Source organism: Helianthus annuus, chromosome 8 (genome assembly GCF_002127325.2).
Source record: "Helianthus annuus cultivar XRQ/B chromosome 8, HanXRQr2.0-SUNRISE, whole genome shotgun sequence".
NCBI lineage: Eukaryota > Viridiplantae > Streptophyta > Magnoliopsida > Asterales > Asteraceae > Helianthus > Helianthus annuus.
The window spans coordinates 148,161,452-148,168,204 of NC_035440.2; the positions used below are offsets into that span (position 1 = coordinate 148,161,452).

A 6,753-nucleotide genomic window follows, 5' to 3' on the forward strand; every position below is an offset into this window, starting at 1 on the left:
TACTGGAACCCAAATTCTTGCTTAACATATGCAACACGTTGTTCTTGAGGCCGAATCAAAACTTATTGTGAAGTGAGAACTCTCATATCAAACTTTGACTAAGAAATAATGTCAAATACAAAAAGTGATATCTTTGATTGGCATGTCTTTTTTTGATACGATCCCATCCAATAGTAGTGATGTAAATAAAACTCACTCTCGCTTCACTCTTATGGAAATAAAACTCACTCTCGCCTCACTCTTATGGAAATAAAACTCACTTCACTCCTATAGAAATAAACAGATGCAAAACACCCATTTATGTAAACAAATAAAATGCATGAGAAAATAATTAATATTTGTTGAGATTATAACATAAGACGAAACAGAGCTCTCTATTCCGTAACATACAAATAATGGGAAAGTTAAATATATACTAAATTTAACGAAATAAACATATTACATGTAATAATGAAAGATGATTAATGTTATATTTACAATTTACAAATCTATAAATACAAATGCCCATAAACCCGGAAACATCTCACATAATTTGTTTATCTAAAAGGGTTTGTAAACAAATTGGCATGTAGAATTCTAAAAACTCATTCTTTAAATGGAGTCCAAAAGTTGTCATTTACCATTGTATATCTCCACTTTGAGTTAGCCCGTTAGTAAGGGTCAATATCACCTACACAAGTCACAAACACCACTAAACCAACATAAATGAATAAATGAAATTAAACTGTCCCATATAATAACCATAAACAAAAAAATATCATCTTTATATAATACCATCTATCATGAGACTCATCCATACAAAATTTCATTTTGAATCTTATGCACATAGATATCATATTAGTGACTAATTTATGTACTTTGCATAAGAAACAACAAAGTCCACTTGATTAAAGCAAAATTTCATGTCATCTTTAAAGAACAATAACAAAAATTTTCTTTTTCTTGATTTAAATAATATTTAACAAAACTTACCTTGGTTGGAGTGTCAAATTCCCAGTCACACCAAAAGACCTTAAGTGGCCTAAAAGCTATTGTTCAGGCACTCTTTGTAGTGATATTTAACTACAGTTACACTACAAAAAGTAATATATAAAAACACATTGGGTGTAGATGTGGATTAGACATAACATCTAATGTTAAAAAACATTTGCTAGACAAAGACAACATCATAAAATTCATCCTTTCGGCTCATTTGTGTACATGATCCTATCAATATGAAATTGCAAGCTCACTAACTGTTACATTTTTTTAAAGAAAAATAAATGCTCATAACACACGAATGGAAATTTTTGTTCTTGAGAAGATATTATAGTTTTTAATTGGTATTGGAATACCATCTAACCTTTTATGTACTAAAACAAAAAAATCTATATAATAAAATTGGATTAATCATACACTTGAAGCAACTTCCTACTTTTCTTCATTCGTTCAATTTCAACAAACTTTTTGATATGTTTAAGCGATTATTTCATGTTGACAGTAGGGATGAGCTCAGTATTAGTACCGTTAAAGAAAATCGCCAAATATGGGTACCAGTACAGTGTCATACCAGTATTTGAAGGAGGTAAAATTCGATAAAATATCAGTACTATACCGAACCAAGAATACCGGTATTGAAAACGCCAATAAGTGGGTATCCAAATAATTCGCTATGGGGAATTTAGTACCGGTACCGGTTCTCATCCCTACTTGACAACATGCATATTTCATAGTGAAACTCCGTATCTAAGTAAATAGAGCAGGAATATTAATGAAGAATTCCAAACTAAAGAGTGAACAAATCATATTAGGAGTGTTCACGCCTTGGTTTAAAACCGTGAAACCGCCCAAACCGTTCATCGGTTTTGGCGTCATGGCCAGTTTTTCTTGATTTCTTTTGGTTACGGTCGGTTGGCTTCAGAGATATACCATAATGAACGGTTTGGTTTGCAAATTTTAACATAAATTGGTTTTTTATATATTCGATATGTATAATTATTTTTAATTTTACATATACGATTTAGATAAACTGGGCTTCTTTATTTTTGCCTGAGCCCACTATGATAATTGGAAATCTTGCAATTAGGAGCCAAAAATAAATTGGTTAATCTATAAGTTTCAAACTCCCACCTGGTTATACATGCATTTTCTTAATTTGTGTTCTTTTTGTTCTTTCTTTTGTTTAACATGTATCTGGGTGATCTTTTTTAACATGCATCATGTTAAACTTGTAACTAAACCTGGTGTTCTTTTGCTTATATCTTCATTATTTTGAATAATAGCTTAACTTCGATTTTCGATGTGCAAAAACCGCTACTAATGGTTTGGTTACGGTTTGACCTAAAAATCGTCATTAAGTTTTAAATATATGAATTTACCGGTGTAGAATAATAATCGTTCCCTACTTGCATCTCAAACCTGCAAATTACCCAAAATATTGATCCATAAGTTCTACTCCGACATAAATGATATTTTTAAATATCTTGAGATTGAAAAAAGAAGCTTCTAACAAAATGTTGATAAAAAGATTACCTTATGACGAAAATATTTTGATCAATTTTTCTTGTTCTCTCCTTCAAGGCAAACTTGTACAGGCCACCCCGTAAAACAAAATATGTAATATACCACAGCTCCACACATTAACCGTAGGTGTTAATGAAAAAAAATATTAGCGATCTATAAAAAAAAATAGTCAAAACAGAGTCAAGGTGCATTTTGTAAATTTATATCAGGGACCTCTTCTATGAAGGAATTACTGATGGGATTTGGTGCTGAATGTAACTCACACTGTCACACAGTTGCAACCTCCTGCCAATGTTGTCCTCCATGAAAGACTAAACCGAATAAGCCGAAATATAAAGACATTGAGTTCAAAGTGCTAGGTTCCAAAAGTGAGTCATGTTTGCATAATTTTGAGAAGTGCAAACCGCCCATTTGACTTGCACATAAAAAGCACAAAAAAAATTATGAGTATAAGTCAAACAAAATCAATTCTGATAGTCACTTGTGATGTCAATCATAGTGTATCATGTGCATATGAACCAACACACTTTTTTTCAACAGTTGTTTCAGCAAGCACTTTGGTTTAGATCAGGTCACTTCTGCTTTGGAATAAGAAACATGGGAGTGTTGACGGGTATGCAGACCCAAACAACTAAAAACTCCAAATCAGATTTATATAACTAAAAATCCATACTCATGGCCTTGAATTTAATTTCTTGGTAACGGATACAGATTCAGTTCATCAAGAAAAGACAATCTTAAAGAAAATTCCATAGACTTTGAGAGGAAAAAAACTAAGGCCTTTCTAAGGAAATTTAAGCTGGGTAATAAACTTTTACTTTGAAATTAATAAAGAAGTTCACTTGGTAAACAAATCAACATTAGGAATGGAATTGGCACTTTTGATCCATTTTCTTGTGAATGATTTGATTTGGTCTTTTAAATAAAAGGTCAGGTTGGTAAAACAAAAAATACTTAAAAAGGAAACGGGATGACAGGACCGAAACCAATAGTTACCCGATTTGATTGGTGATCAAATCTGCCCATGTTTGCCACCTGTAGTTTTTTTATGTCTACCTATTTAGTAATCTTTATTGTTTAGAAGATGCATTTGGGTTTGGAAATTGGTTCAAATCAACCCCATATAACTTTCATTTGCTTTTTAGAACCAAATGTGCTAGATCAGATGCAGATTTAACTATTTTCATTCCAAATTTCACTTTTCACATTAGTGTCAGATCTTACTTTCTAAACCAGGCACAAATGGTATTGGTTAGGCTCCTTTGTAGCTTCTACTTATCTCGCAACCAGCTTTGGATCTCTCTATCTCTCAAATGTACAAGATGTGAGTATTGGTTAGGCTCCTTTTACACTCACACACACACACACACATAAATATACACACAGTAAGTAACCAAATACACAAATAAACCCTAAATCGTCACCTAGGGAACAAAGTACTGAACAACTAAACATTCAGTCATTGACCATAATTGAAAAAAATAAATAGTTTCAAGTACTGAATAACTAAACATCCACTTATATTGTAAAAAAACATGGGTAATAAAAGTCAGTTTTATTGAAGCATTTCATCAAACACTTGGCATGCGTCTTCAAACCATTCAATTTTAAACAAAGTAAAGAATATGAAACCCAATAAATGTACATACAACCAACGTATAGATATAAAACATAGGAACTCAGAACGTCTACTAACCTAGATTGCAGATCAGAGAAAAAGCAAATAAAATACGAATCAACAAAATCGAGTATACATGCCCAAATCTGAAATATGAATCGCATTTCAGTCAAGATAGTCAGAAGTTTATTCACGGACTGGGAGTAATCTAGTGGTAAAGTCAGTTTCATGGATATTCCATGGCTCTATTCGAAACATCCTCGACGATTACCCCACATACGAACCCTATAAATTCAATTTTGTGTTAATAAACAACATGACAAAAGAAGAACACATATGAAAGTAGGATTCCTAACCTGGTGCCACCTGTAACACTTTTAGGAGATCAACTGAAGGAAGATCAGTTTTTCGTAGAGAATAGCTAGGATGGCGCGATTAAAGGCTCTCTTGTCAAGTCCACAGAAACATCACTTTACACCTTTAAAAGTAAAAAATGCTTATCAAATATAAGACAAATAAAACATACTTGATCATATTCGTTTACATAATTCTTAAAAGAATCTGAATTGCAACTCATCGGTCACATGTTGAACAATGATATCAGTTATATATATGCTTCATAACTATATAAATATTCAAAATATTAATAAATACATTATATCACATGAAAACACTATCTTTGTTGAACGTTTCATATCAAAAGGATATTACACCCTATGTCTTCATTTATGCAGTTTCAACTAATCCCTACAATGAGACCCACTCCTACATTAAAGTTTATAGCAAGAACCTATCATTTTATAGCATAAAACAACAAAAATTAGACGTTTCAAAAATCACATAATAATAGTAACCGATTGATTAGGAAAAAAAACACCACAAATAACCAATAACTACAATACCTCAATGGATTTGACAGTGGACTTGTTGAGGCGTTTTAAGTGTTTGTGAACTTGAAGCTTCTACCTTGAAGCAAGTCCAGATACAGGAAGAAGATTATTCCAAATTGTAATCCCCAAAATTCAATCAAGTTTAAATGACCAATTAAACTATTAAAATTCAAGTTTTAATCACTGTACTTCAAGTTTCATTCAACATCAAAAGTCACCTGTTTGATAAAGTCGAATAAAAATCAAGTTTCATTTAACATCAGTTTCACATAATCACATCTAAACTGAACTAAAATAAAAAATTTCTAGTTGGGAGAGGAAGAAAAACTAACCTGTTGTAGTGGTCAGTAAGCATCCGGCTGGTCGCAACTGCAGTAGCCACACTGCAGCCAGGTAGACCAGTAGTGGCAGCTGGGAGTAGTGACCAGTGGGGATGAGTTGATTGCATCTTCGCTGCTGCTCAACTGTGTAACATGTTTGCCTCTCTTTTTTTGTTGCTGGCTTCTTCTTCGCTTTCATTTTCCTCTGTTCACCCTATCAACTCTCTCAATAATCGGCGAGATTATGATGCAACTGCGTGGGATTGAATACAATCAGTAAGTACCAACACATGGCAGGCTTAAAAATAAGGAAAAAAACCTTATATCACTTGTCAAAGATAATGCCTTCGGAGCAGCTTGAAAGAACGAACCAGCTTCAGAACCACTAACGCATATGTCCTGGTCTACACGAAGAATAAACAATCGGTAAAAATAGGGTTTCTGATTCATAAAAAAAACCCAAAATCGAATCAACAATTCAACAAAAACATGAATAAAACCTAAATATACTTGCAACATATACAAATGCTAATCAATTAAAAAAATATGCTGCTCAATTACACAATAAGATTGATGGAAAAAAATACCAGTTGAACAACTCACCGACAAAGAAAACAGACGACAGACGAAGGGGAAAGGGTTATTACAGGCCCCTCTTAGGGTTTCTACAACCGGATCGTGAGATGAAAAGACAGAGGTCTTGTGGTGGTCGCAGGTACAAAGAAGATGGCCACAGATGCGGTAGATACGAAGGCGGCCATGGATGCTTGAGAGGGAGACATCATCATTAGGGTTTGTGATATGAAGACGTGTGAAAGTGTGAAGGAAAAGAGCGAAGGCATAGCCGCATAGGTTTTGTGTTTTTAGCGCTCAAATTTTCTAACGATGGAGTAAGAGGATGACAGGTGGCAAGTAGTGGTTTAAGCATATGACAAGTGGCCTAAAATTATTTTGTTTTATTAGAAGTAGTAGATATTTAAACGTGTTTAGGTTTAATTATTTAGTGATAATTATCATGTCCAATATAATAGGTTTATTAGAAATCCTAGCTATAGTCTAATAGGAGTGTTTAGATTATAAATACCATACTATGGGTATTAGTGATTGTAATTCAAGTTTTGAGTCAGTTTCTTGAATAATAATAAACGTTTGGGTGTTAGCCAAATATTTGGAATTTCCGATTTCAATTTCCGTTTAATACCGATTCATCTTGAATTGGTATCAGAGCGACCTGGGAAGAACTGTTACCTGCGATCGAGATCTAGAATCGAAGGTGACTCTCCGGCGACGCGAAACTCGAAAGCGGCAGGTTGGAAGCAGTTACTTATAACTGCTGATTGTCCTGTCGTTCACCGATCACAAGCGGGTTGGAAGCAGCTTTATAGTTGCTGATTGTCCTGCGCATTAGATCGGAACTGAGTTC

The 6,753-nt window shown here is 33.6% G+C and overlaps 1 long non-coding RNA gene across 14 annotated transcripts; it reads right to left on the reverse strand.

The window, feature by feature from the left end:
* Positions 1-398: 398 nt before the first annotated feature.
* Positions 399-6,241, reverse strand: LOC110885809. 14 transcript variants are annotated; one of them, XR_004865413.1, is made up of 8 exons: positions 5,934-6,241; positions 5,650-5,734; positions 5,343-5,583; positions 5,023-5,228; positions 4,477-4,598; positions 2,512-4,405; positions 973-2,397; positions 399-691 (listed from the first exon to the last, which is right to left on the reverse strand). It is a non-coding gene; the product is annotated as an uncharacterized LOC110885809 (long non-coding RNA). The 14 variants fall into 14 exon arrangements; XR_004865414.1 differs by having other exon boundaries at positions 2,512-2,655; positions 2,766-4,598; XR_004865418.1 differs by having other exon boundaries at positions 2,512-2,655; positions 2,736-4,598.
* Between the last annotated feature and the right edge of the window lie 512 nt (positions 6,242-6,753).